A 12,349-nucleotide genomic window follows, 5' to 3' on the forward strand; every position below is an offset into this window, starting at 1 on the left:
GTAACTGCTAGTAGTAACTGCTAGTAGTTACTACTAGCAGTTACTACTAGTAGTTACTACTAGCAGTTACTACTAGCAGTAGCTAGCAGTAACAAATTTGCTGGTAGAATAACTGTTCTCTGATGAACCTCAACAAATCAGAAAGGCTATGGATTCATGGGTAAAAACACAGAGCTAATTCCTAGAAGACATTTGAGCTCCAGAGCTTTCTCAGAATGAATTTATAAATAGGTGTAAATTTGTACATGGGATTCCAGGCATAGTAAGGAGACTATACACACAAATTATATTAAGGTACTTCAATGAAATTATTACTAATTGTAGCATTAAAGACAGAGAGGGAACTAGAGTTCATTCTAACAACGCTGGTTAACAGCACTTGCTACAATAGTTGTGATGCATGTAATGTTCTAGTTGTAACTTCAGTTTACTTACTCTTTCACTTCCATGTTGGTTTAGAACAGTCCCAAAAAGGCCCATTAAGACTGAGAATGAAAATAATAATTAAAACTTTCATAGCTCAATTTTGGGATATGCTAAAGAGTCACTGGTTACCTAATATGTAGTTTCATAGGCCCTCTGGTTACCTGTTAAACTAGTAAGAGATAAATTAACAGGCAGCTGTATACAAAGAAGGAGAGGGTAAAGTCACCTGCCAGAGGGAAACACTGAATAAAAATATTTCAAGTGTTCCAACTTAACAGCTAGGAAGTCCGAGAAGACAGTCCTGTTGCCTTTGCTTACCTACTCTTTTAGGGGTCTGTTCCCAAAGGCCCTCTGTCCCCTGAGGATGTAGAATGTGGTAAGGGTGCCGGAGGCCCAGGAGGCTGCTGCTAAATTCTTGGAGCCCCTCCACTAGAAATTATCCAAGACAAAAAAGTCGTGCTGCTTCTTCACTTGTAAGTGCTGAAATAAAACACAAAGGTAGCATGCTTATAAGGATGGATGCTTATAAGGATGGTTCGGCTACCCGAGAAAAATCTTAAGCCATTAAAACAAACTTTGAATGAAAATACTGCTTTAGTAAACTCACTACTGGCCCGTCCCAAAATGCTCTGCAGGGTGATGTAATTACCAAAAACAAAACAAAAACAAAAATCCAACAGCAAAACCCGCTGCATATATTACATGACTGTAGCCCATGACTGGTTATGCACGCGATCCAGCTTAGTCTCCTTGAAAAAAATAACATATCCAGCTCAATTAATCCAGAGCAACCCGGTAATGAAAGAACCATCTGTCTTCTTTTTCAGCTTCTCTCCACACGTACACACAGCTTTATTGTTCAATGCAGAGGTGAGAGAAGGAGCTGCTGGAAAACCTTCTGCAGAGGAAAGGGAGGGAGGGAGACAGGCGAATGTGGAGGAAGGTCAAGAAGAACAAAAATATCCAGAAGGAAGTGAGGGGAAAGGAAGTGTGGGAAGTTAGAACAGCAACTACTTTAACAATGTGCCATGGGCTACCTTCTCCAAAAAATTTTGAAAAAAAAATCTCAAATGCTCCTGCTGTAGCTTTTCTTACACAAGACTAAATAATCCTGATACAAAAACAAACAAAACTGCATGCTCTGTATATCTTGGGTTAGTAGAAAGTGTCATTTTAAAAAAAAATTTTAGGAAACAAATATCAAAAAACAAAACCAACAAAAATATGGCAAATATTTTATTTCAGAACCCATTGATGAACTGATGTCCTACAATAAGAAAGTGATTATGCTTAATTAAGAAAATCATAGATCGGGCTTCCCTGGTGGCGCAGTGGTTGGGAGTCCACCTGCCGATGCGGGGGACGCAGGTTCGTGCCCCGATCCGGGAGGATCCCACGTGCCACGGAGCGGCTGGGACCGTGAGCCATGGCCACTAGGCCTGCGCGTCCGGGGCCTGTGCTCCGCAGCGGGAGAGGCTACAACAGTGAGAGGCCCACATACCAGAAAAAAAAAAAAAAAGAAATCAGTTGATGTGCTGAATTGTGGATTACAGGGGACTTTTTTTCTTGAAAGTTTAAAATTTATGGAGAAACAGAAAATGCTTATTTTCATATATCTCTATATGCATATATATCTATATGCAGCATATATCTGTATATGCTGACTGACTCCGGCATTTGAAGTGCTAAGCAGTTGGTGCATTTAGAAACCAGAAGAAAGGCAAAGCGGTGCTCTTTAGTGGCAATTATTATAATTAGAAGTCTCCACCACAAGACAGAATTTTGAACCTAAGGAAATTATGGGTCATGATAAAGTTGAGCCTCAAAATCATTCTCCCTAAACGTATAGGAAGTACAACCCCTGGGTTCCTATGATCTTCAACCTACTACTAGCTACTACCAGCTGGAGTAAAGGAGCAATCACAAATTTGAAATAGAAAGGTTAGTAAAGAAACCCCAAACAATGTCACACCAGGAACAACTAGAGGGATGGGGATTTAGTTACACCTGGAGAAGCTTAAATCAAGGAAGGAAAACAAAAATGGCTACTCTCATGTCTGTATGGCCTTCATGAAAAAGAGGCGTTAGCCTGGTACTGAATGCTGCAGGGAGTTAAGCCAAGGCCAGTGAATGCAATATTCGAGGACTTTGAGCTCCACAGGGAAGAAGTTGCTTAGGTTGCCTAAAGATAATACAGGTTCCGTTGCTGGATAATGAGTCACTTGTTACTAAAGATAACTGTTTTAAAAACCACTTGGAAAAAATTAATTAATTAAAAGAAATAAAAACTACTTGGGAGGGCTTTGGATAGTAGTGCTTAATAAACTTTAATGTCCATTAACATCACCTGAGCATCTTGTTAAACTGTAGGTCCTTATTCGGTAGGGCAGGTGGGGACTAAGAATATGCATTTCTAGCGAGTTCCCAGGTGGTGCCAATGCTGATGTAGCTTGGTTACAAGCATTAGAATGTTATTTAAACCAGTGTTTCCCAAAGTGCAATCTTCTAACCATATGGCTTCAAAAGTACTCCAACCCTGATGTGGGGGCAGATGATTAGTAGGTAAAGTAGTTATTAGCAGAATTGTGCAGGCACACACCTTCAAATTAAAAATAAAAAGGGTGTATGGTGGTATCTTCCAGTACCCCCCAGGTGAAACTTTTGAACAATAACTAATTTTGTCCAATTTTAAAGAATACATGTTTCATTTCAATTAAAAAAGGATTAAAAAATGATGCTTTTACTCCAAGCTTGGTAAATAACTGAAGCCAAATAAGCGTGTCCTAATGAATGAATGAGTATATGCTCAGCATTAAAAATGCAGTGACTTATGATTTCAGTATACAATAGTTAACAGAGAAGTAGGATAAGACAAAACATGGCTATAAAGTAATTTTTCCCAGTGATTTGTGTTACAAAATCATTTGCCTCCAAAGGTGGTGAGGGTAGACTCCTAAGGCTACATTTGTAGTCTTCTTTTTCAACGTAGGGCCTTGCATTATTTTCCTAGCCCTGAAATTTCACCTCCCCATCACCCCATCTGGGTCAAAAAATTCTTTCAATGCTTTGAAAGTTTCTTTCTTGTTCATATTTTGCTCAGCTCCCTACTTATCTCATAAATTTGGGCTTTTAATCAGTTCAAAATTCTGTGTGATGTCTTTCCTGGGGAAATATGCTAATATCTGAACACACAGACCTTCCTCAAATTTTAAAGCCTTCTTAGGTTTCTCTCCCAGAGTAAATAAACCCACAACTAAGAAGGAACCAGTTTCCTGTCTTTCCTCCTACTCTGTAAGTTCTCCTTCCAAAGGGTTTACTGTTTTATAGTTTGCTTAAAAGTTATAAGTAACATTCCATCTGACTTACAAAAGCCCTTTTTTTCAAGCTACTTATTACATCAGTTTATTCTGAATGAACCTAGTTTATTCTGCTCCTTGAGACGTATCATTTCCTGTTTGTTAGTTCCTTTTGCTACTTTTAAAAGAAAAAAGTCAGTTAGCTTGAGGGTAAACGATCAGATGAGCATGTATCAAATCTTAAGATTAAAGCAGTTGGAAATGTTCCTGCTTTCCACAGTAAATGAAAGTATGTGATGATACTTATGTTACTATCCATCAGATGACCCTCCAAAGTCAAATTACAAATATGATGCGAATCTTAATTTGGGGTATCTTATAATTATTATTACAAATAAACCAGTACATGTGATACATATTTTTTTATTAAATCATATAGTCCTAGATTTACTTCCGAATACCAGCTAAATTAATCCTCTAGGCAAAGGGAGTCAATTCATTTCCTAGTAAAATTAACTTTGAAAGTTTTTACCTCTACTATAACTTTGCTGATTTAGTCAATAATTAATTTCCTAATGCCAGCCCTTGTCATAGGCACTGAAGATACATAAGTGAAGAAGAAAAACAGTCTACAATCCAGGAAAAGAACCAGAAATTAGCAAGTAGTTTTATTACTATTAAGTAATAGTACTTAGAGTTATTACTATATAAGTAAGTATTAAATTACAATTGTGGTCTGACAAGAAACTGACCCAGGTGGGGAAGGACAGGGAGCTTCTCGGAGGAATTTGAGAAAATTCACAGAGAACTCCTCTGAGAAGGAGTTAACCAGAAGAAATCAGGGTGGAAATGAAAAGCATCCCAGTCGGAGGAAACAGCATTTGCGAAGATTCTGAAGTGAAAATGAAAACAGTTCACCAGAAGAATTGAGGTTGTTGATAATAGGAGTAAGCATGAAAATGATAAGAGCTAATCTTTGTTTCATGCCCTACGACATGCATGAACTCACAGAACCCTCACAACAGTGCTAAGATGGGCCTGTTATTCTAATTTTGTAAATGAGGAAACTGAGAGGCTTAGAGAAGTTAACTTGTCCAAGGTCTCAAAGTTAGGTGTCAAGCCAGGGGTTGGGCTAGGCAGTTGTAGGCAGTAATCTAGGCAGTAATCTAATAATTCAGATTATTCTGAATCTGTAAGCTATTCTAGCTTTCCAGGAGCCAGATCAACTTGGAGCTTTCCTCATCTTCAAGATTCATTCTGTCAATTTTCATTTTTCACAGAATAATATTGTGAAATATAGATGTATTGGAATAGCTTCAGTCCCATTCCCAGAGTCTTCATAAATGTATGGTTCCTAGGTTGGAATCTATCTCATTAGGAAATATTACATGGAATTTTTTCATTACAAAAATGTTAACAGGGACTTCCCTGGTGGCGCAGAGGTTAAGACCCCGTACTCCCAATGCAGGGGGCCCAGGTTCGAGCCCTGGTCAAGGAACTAAATCCCACATGCATGCCTCAACTAAGAGTTTGCATGCCACAACTAAGGAGCCCGTGTGCCACAACTAAGGAGCAGGTGAGCCGTAGCTAAGACCCAGAGCAAGCAAATAAATAAATATATATATTTTAAAAACCCATTAACAGAAGTCCAAACGTTAATATAACAAATGCCCATGAACCCATTAACCAAAATAACCATATCTTCTCAGGGATTTTTTTTTAATGGAGATTTATGTTCCCCTCCTTACCATGTTCCTCTTCTCTGAGAGGCAACCACTATCACAAATTTATGTACTTTTTATTCACACATGTGTACACACCCACATGCATTCGAAAACATTATGTGGTATGTAATATTGTTTAAAGTAATGTTTAACATTGACATAACAAATACATACTATTCTGAAATTTGCGTTTTTCACTCTACACTTTTGGTTTTGAGGTCCATCCATATTGATGCATAAAGGTCTTGTTCATTCTTTTTAAGTTCTGTAGAGTATCCTATCAACCAAATATATCACAAAGCTTTCCATTCCCTACCAGAGACATTTAGGTTGTTTTCAGAGAACTGCTAATCTAAATGTCATTTTGGAGCAGAATCTTCTTTTTTTTCCAATCTAGAAAAAGCAGTTTACTAAGACAGTGAAACTTACAAATTGCTAGAAATACTTTAAAATTGAAATTTCACTTTTGCATAGAGTCTTTTTTCTAAAACATAAACTTTGATCATTCAAGTTGTTTAAAACTACGTAGATATTTAAAATACCATGACTCTCTGAAAACGAGAAGTTAATAGTATTTTAAATAAAAAAGTACATTTCTAGGTAAGGTGAATCTATAATCATCCTGTTGAAAACAAAACACACTGAAGAAAAAGTGGATGCTGAAAATAGCCTTCTTACAATCACTTTCTTTTTCTGATAACCACACTGACTAGGCAGAAAAGTTAGAGCATTTGAGCAAGTAGATAAACAAACCAAAGGTCTCTCTGGAATGCTTTGTTCAGTGTTTTGGCCAGAACATAATCCAAGGTACAACCTCACAGAGAGATAACCAAATTTCTCTTTAGAACTGAGGGATTGGGAAGTGCCTATGAGCCAGAGTCAATGCGGAATAAAGTGGACAATTAAGCAAAACAATGAAATGCCAGGTCTTTCACCCCGAAGTCTTTAGACCCATAAACAGTGTGACTATACACAATGATCTATTGACGTTAATGAAAATTTTTAGCTCAAGGACATTGTAACAATGTTTATCATCCAGCATAAACTGAAGTCAAGTCTACGTCTATGGGTTTCCTATCCCTTTAGCATCATTTTCTATAAAGAATCTGAGAAAACCTCAAAAGGCAGATGTTTTAAAATATAGATAAATGTTTACTAATGGCTGCATTCTTTACACTATAAAACAACCTAGTCTCGGGAATTCCCTGGCAGTCCGGTTAGGTTAGGACTTGGCGTTTTCCCTGCCAAGACTGGGGTTCAATCCCTGGTTGGGGAACTAAGACCCTGCAAGGCGCAGCTCGGCCAAAAACAAAACTAAGCAAAACAAAACCTAGTCTAGAAGGAGCAAAGGAAATTTGAATAAGAGCATTCTCTTTGAAGGGAGGGGGAAGAAACATCTCTTCTCCTAGCAGATTTCCAAAGAATTGTACACCATCCCCAAGAAGGTGAATAAAAAAAGAAATCTGGGTTTCCATTGAAAGAAGTAACTCCAGTGCACTGGGGATCACAATGGAGTCAGACTGTTTGACTCCATGGTCACAATTAGCCAAATGTTTTAGCACATTCCACAGGCGAGAGTCAAGGAGATATCACTTCCTCTAGATCCCTGGTCTGCAGCCCAAGAAAACCCCCTCGGCTTAGGAAAACCTACCCAGGCTTCAGGAGGCAGCTCTGAACTCAACAGAAAACCATCCTACCAGTAGTTCAGTGAAATAACAGGCCAAGCAAATGGAGCAGCTCCATCATCCACTTGTCCATCTGTCCATCCATCCATCCAACACAGATACGTATTACTCATCCATCACATGGCACAAGATCTCAAGGAACAAGGACTGTCTGAACTGACAACACAGATGCTCTAAAGGCAAGTCCATAAAAACACAAGACGATTAAACATACCGAACATAACATTTTGCCTAATTCTAACCTCTTACCTGTAGTTTCAAAGTGTACTCTCTTATTATTTTTCAATTAAATAATATGTATATTATAGAGAATACATAGAGAGAGGCCGAAAACATGCAACTTTTTTGCATTCTCCCTCAAAGGGCAAAATATATTGTACGAACAGCAGAAATTAGAGGTTGAGAGACTCTTAGCAAGAGAATAAGGAATCACCAATAGGCCAGGAATGAAAAGTTGAAATGCTTAAACTTTTGAAACTTCCCCGTGTTTATGATATTTTAAAACGTCTGGAGACTTCCCCAGTAGTTACTAGCAGTAAACAATGGCTTCTGAACAGAAAGCAGGGGCAGTTAAAAGGCACATGCACTCTGTAACCACCAGAATCCCTAGGTCCTGAAGCAACAGTACAAAAGAACAAAGGAAGTGGCCTGAGTCTATGAAGTCACCCTGGGGACTTAACAACAGTCCCATCCTTATCATTCCCCTCACACCAGAAACTCAGCCCAGAATAAGAAATCGATAAGTTACTGTCAGGCAGTCTAAAACCAATCCTTTGCTGAAGAAAAAAATACTCCATCATCTAATATGCTCTGCCTCGTTCGTTATTACTAACTAAAGTCTAATTGTTGAGCTGCTTTTTGATCTGAGGGCTTTTTTATTTTCTGAAATGAGAACCAGCCTTTGATATGCGTAAGTACAACAAAATGAAACCTTTATTTACAGCATGCCATACTATTGGAAATAGGGATTTCATTTAAAGAATAAAGTTCTTTTTGTTTCCTATCAGAGATGATTCTGGATCAGAGGAACTGGGGACAACTAGACGGAGACGGTGGCTCAGTCTGGGTCTGGGAGGATGGATTAAGGACACCTCAGCAGAGACCCAGATAGGCAATGGTGGGAAAGCAGAGAGGGCTGATTTACAAAGCTTGGTCTGGGGTATGTCAGGAAACCAAACTGATTCAGTCTGAAAATACTAGGGAAGAGCAGAGGGAAGAAATAAAGAAAAAGTCATACGAATGTAATGAAACCTTGTCTTCCACAACACAGACGTGGAACAACCAGGGGCAAGACAGGGCACTCTGTGAGCTAGTCCAGACAGGATCAGCTTCGAAAGGATGTAGCCAGGGCAATTCCAGAACCAAGGATCAGGTGCCCTCTGGGGGACAGAGAGAAGAGGGGTCAGAGCACCAGGCCCGCCACAGACGCTCTGCATTCATTTTCTAGGGCTGCAACAACAAAGTACCACAAACAGGGCGGCTTACAATAACAGAACTGTATTATCTCACGGTTCTGGAAGCTAGAAGTCCAGAATCTAAGTGTTGGCAGGGCCATGCTTCCTCTGAAACCTGTAGGGGAGAAACCTTCCTTGCCTCTTTCTAGTTTCTGGTGGTTTGCTAGCATTCCTCTGCATTCCCTGGTTTATAGATCATCACTCCAATCCACTGCCTTCACACAGTGCTCTCTCTGTGTCTCTGTCTTCATACAGATGCTTCTTATAAGGACACCAGTCACACTGGACTAGGGGTCCATCCAACTCCAGCATGACCTCATCTTAACTAATTACGTCTGCAATGACCCTATTTTCGAATGAGTTCCCATTCTGAGGTACTGGGAGTTAGAACTTCACCGTGTCTTTTTAGGGAGACAGAGTTGAACCTATAACACCCTTCTTGATGCCTAGTCCGTACTCTCAGCCAGAGGGACCCTGATGCTCTAGAGTCATTCAGAATACCTGGTGTTAATTCAAATTAAAAGGAAATAGAGGGCTTCCCTGGTGGCACAGTGGTTGAGAGTCCGCCTGCTGATGCAGGGGACACGGGTTCGTGCCCCGGTCCGGGAAGATCCCACATGCCGCAGAGCAGCTGGGCCCGTGAGCCATGGCCGCTGAGCCTGCGCGTCCGGAGCCTGTGCTCCGCAATGGGAGAGGCCACAAAAAAAAAAAAAAAAAAGGAAAGAGAAAAAAAAAATTACCCTATGGTGGTGAAAGTCAGAATGGTGGTTACATTCAAGGAGGGGAGCAGTGACTGTGTGGGAGTACATGGTACACTCCTGGAGGGCAGGTAATGTTCTAGCTCTCCATCCAGAGGCACGTAGCGTGGGTGTGTTCACTGCGAGGAAACGTATCGAACTATACTTAGATGGTTTGTGTATTCCTCTGTATGTCCAATATATTTCCATAAGAACTTTACTTTTAAAAAAAAAAAGAGAGAGAGAGAGAGAAATTGGAGCTGTCCAAGAAATAGAGGTGTTGGCAGCCTAGGCAGAACCTCAGAAAAAGGCATTACCTGGGAGAAGCCCCAACCCAAGAGTTGGCTGCTCAGCTGTGCTGGTTCAGACATTTGAGTGGTCAGTTTACCTGAGATGTTCAACTCCCAGGAGCTGGTGTATAAATGGAAATGTCAAAGTAATTCACTTATAACGAGAAAAATATAAGAGCCAAGGAGTACATATATTTAAACTGGAAGATTGACAACTTCTACAGGCAAATCCCTGGGTGATAAGAAAAGTTGTTTGATAACCACAGACCTATAATAAGGATACATTCTTCCCTCAGTAGTGCTGGAAACGCAGTAAGACACTTTTTGATCTGCCCTCTGTTTTCCTAGCCTCCTTGCGGACCTCTCCCACACATTCCCTTTTCAGGCTAATTACACCTCAAGTAAATTCCAGTGTTTTTTTTTCTTTCGCATCTAATTTTCTTCTGGGAATTTTACACTCTTATGTTTAGGGAGTTTTCAGTCCTATTGCTTAATTCCTAAGCAAGAGAAATCAACACCAAAAGACAGAGTTAAACTACACTGGACACCACTCAGACTTTGTAGAAAACATATTTCTGTAATAAAAACACATTAGATTTTCCAGAATTAAATATAATTCAGACATTTAACATCAGACATTGCATAAGCTCTAAATAACATATTGATGTATCAAAAACTAACTGATGGGGCTTCCCTGGTGGCTCAGTGGTTAAGAATCCGCCTGCCAATGCAGGGTTCGAGCCCTGCTCCAAGAAGATCCCACATGCTATGGAGCAACTAAGCCCGTGCACCACAACTACTGAGCCTGCGCTCTAGAGCCCGCGAGGCACAACTACTGAAGCCCGCACACCTAGAGCCCACGTTCCGCAACAAGAGAAGCCACCACAATGAGAAGACTGCGCACTGCTATGAAGACCCAACACAGCCAAAAATAAATAGAATAAAATAAATTAATTAAAAAGAAAACCAAACTGAATGTTGCCTTAAAAATGGGAGCGGGGAGGGCTTCCCTGGTGGCGCAGTGGTTGAGAATCTGCCTGCTAATGCAGGGGACACGGGTTCGAGCCCTGGTCTGGAAGGATCCCACATGCCGCGAAGCAACTAGGCCCGTGAGCCACAACTACTGAGCCTGCGCGTCTGGAGCCTGTGCTCCGCAACAAGAGAGGCCGTGATAGTGAGAGGCCCGCGCACCACGATGAAGAGTGGCTCCCGCTTGCCACAACTAGAGAAAGCCCTCGCACAAGAAACGAAGACCCAACACGACAAAAAAATAAAATTAATTAATTAATAAACTCCTACCCCCAACATCTTCTTTAAAAAAAAAAAAAAAATGGGAGAGGAGGAGAGGGGTAAAAAAAGGGAATGGAGAGGGGGAAAAGGAAGCCAAACATTAACTGCAATGCAAACAAAGAAATAAAAATCAAATATTGATCAAATTGTACACACAAATTATCAATCACATAATTATAGAAGACGATGCTGTGGAGCTCTTGGGTGTGAAATGTATTAGGGAGGTACTCAAAGTTTCAAGGCTACGAATTTGTAATGGTCCTCTGGTCTGTTCTTGGATGTCTCTGTCCTGTTGAAGTCCCTCTCTACTCTCAACTTTCATATGGAAACCCAGGCTTCAGAAGTCTCAAATGATACTTCACAATTTTTTTTTTTTTTTTTTTTTTGCTGCACTGCACATGCCTTGCAGGATCTCAGTTCCCCAACCAGGGACTGAACCTGGGCCATGGCAGTGAAAGCCTGGAATCCTAACCACTAGGCCACCAGGGAACTCCTTCACATTTCTATCTTTCAAACACTTAAGTTATTAAAAAATGAGAGCTCTAATATCAATTATATATTACAGGTAACTAATGTTTTCATCATTTTCTTATGGAAACAGCAAATGGAAGAGATGTATTCCATGCCACATGTAAAATCCAAGTGCAACTTTAGAAGCAATGTGCAGAATTTGACTGTTATAAATTGTTATATATAAATTTGTTAAAATTGTCTACGTAGACCTACCCAAGTGTGTATCCTTATAGGGAGATGTAAACATATAGGCCATAGGTCTCTGAGTCTGATTTAGCTGACCCCTACATTCTCTCCTGCATCATCTCCCAAAATGCTTGATTTTGAACATTATGCTCTAAGAGCACGAAATTCTGCACAGTTCTCCATCCTACTCAACACAGTTTCATGCCTCAGTGCCTTTGATCATGCTGTTCCTGCTGCCTGGATTGTTCCCTCCCATCCTTTGCCCTCCCCGCCATAAACTGGAATGGTCTAGTGGGATTCTGCTCTTCAAGGAAGACTTCCTTTTCTACCTTTACCCTGTATTGGGATGAGGATAGAGGAGCTTCTAAGGAAGAAAGCATATGTAAAGCTGTTTCAAGAATACAGAAACTGGGGCTTCCCTGGTGGAGCAGTGGTTAAGAATCTGCTTGCCAATGCAGGCGACACAGGTTCGAGCCCTGGTCCAGGAAGATCCCACATGCCACAGAGCAACTAAGCCCGTGAGCCACAACTACTGAGCCTGCGCTCTAGAGCCCACGAGGCACAACTACTAAAGCCTGCAGTCCACAGCTACTGAAGCCCATGCACCTAGAGCCCGTGCTCCGCAACAAGAGAAGCCACCACAATGAGACACCTGCACACCACAACAGAGTAGCCCCCGCTCGCAGCAACTAAAGAAAGCCCGAGCCAATCAACGAAGACCCAACACAGCCAAAAATAAATTAGTTAA

The 12,349-nt window shown here is 40.6% G+C and overlaps 1 protein-coding gene across 9 annotated transcripts in view; it reads right to left on the reverse strand.

The window, feature by feature from the left end:
• The window catches only part of ST3GAL6 (ST3 beta-galactoside alpha-2,3-sialyltransferase 6), a 77,160-nt gene that overhangs the window by 56,396 nt on the left and 8,415 nt on the right, over nt 1-12,349 (reverse strand). For 4 of the 9 annotated variants that reach the window (XM_067739133.1, XM_067739137.1, XM_067739132.1 and 1 more), the window contains exon 2: nt 745-906. The exons of 4 other annotated variants lie outside the window; for them this stretch is intronic. The gene's annotated coding sequence lies outside the window, so the exon portion shown is untranslated. The remainder of the gene's footprint in view (nt 1-744; nt 907-12,349) is intronic. One more of the 9 variants, XM_067739139.1, reaches the window with a different exon arrangement.

The sequence above is a fragment of the Pseudorca crassidens genome, chromosome 5 (assembly GCF_039906515.1).
Source record: "Pseudorca crassidens isolate mPseCra1 chromosome 5, mPseCra1.hap1, whole genome shotgun sequence".
Lineage (NCBI taxonomy): Eukaryota > Metazoa > Chordata > Mammalia > Artiodactyla > Delphinidae > Pseudorca > Pseudorca crassidens.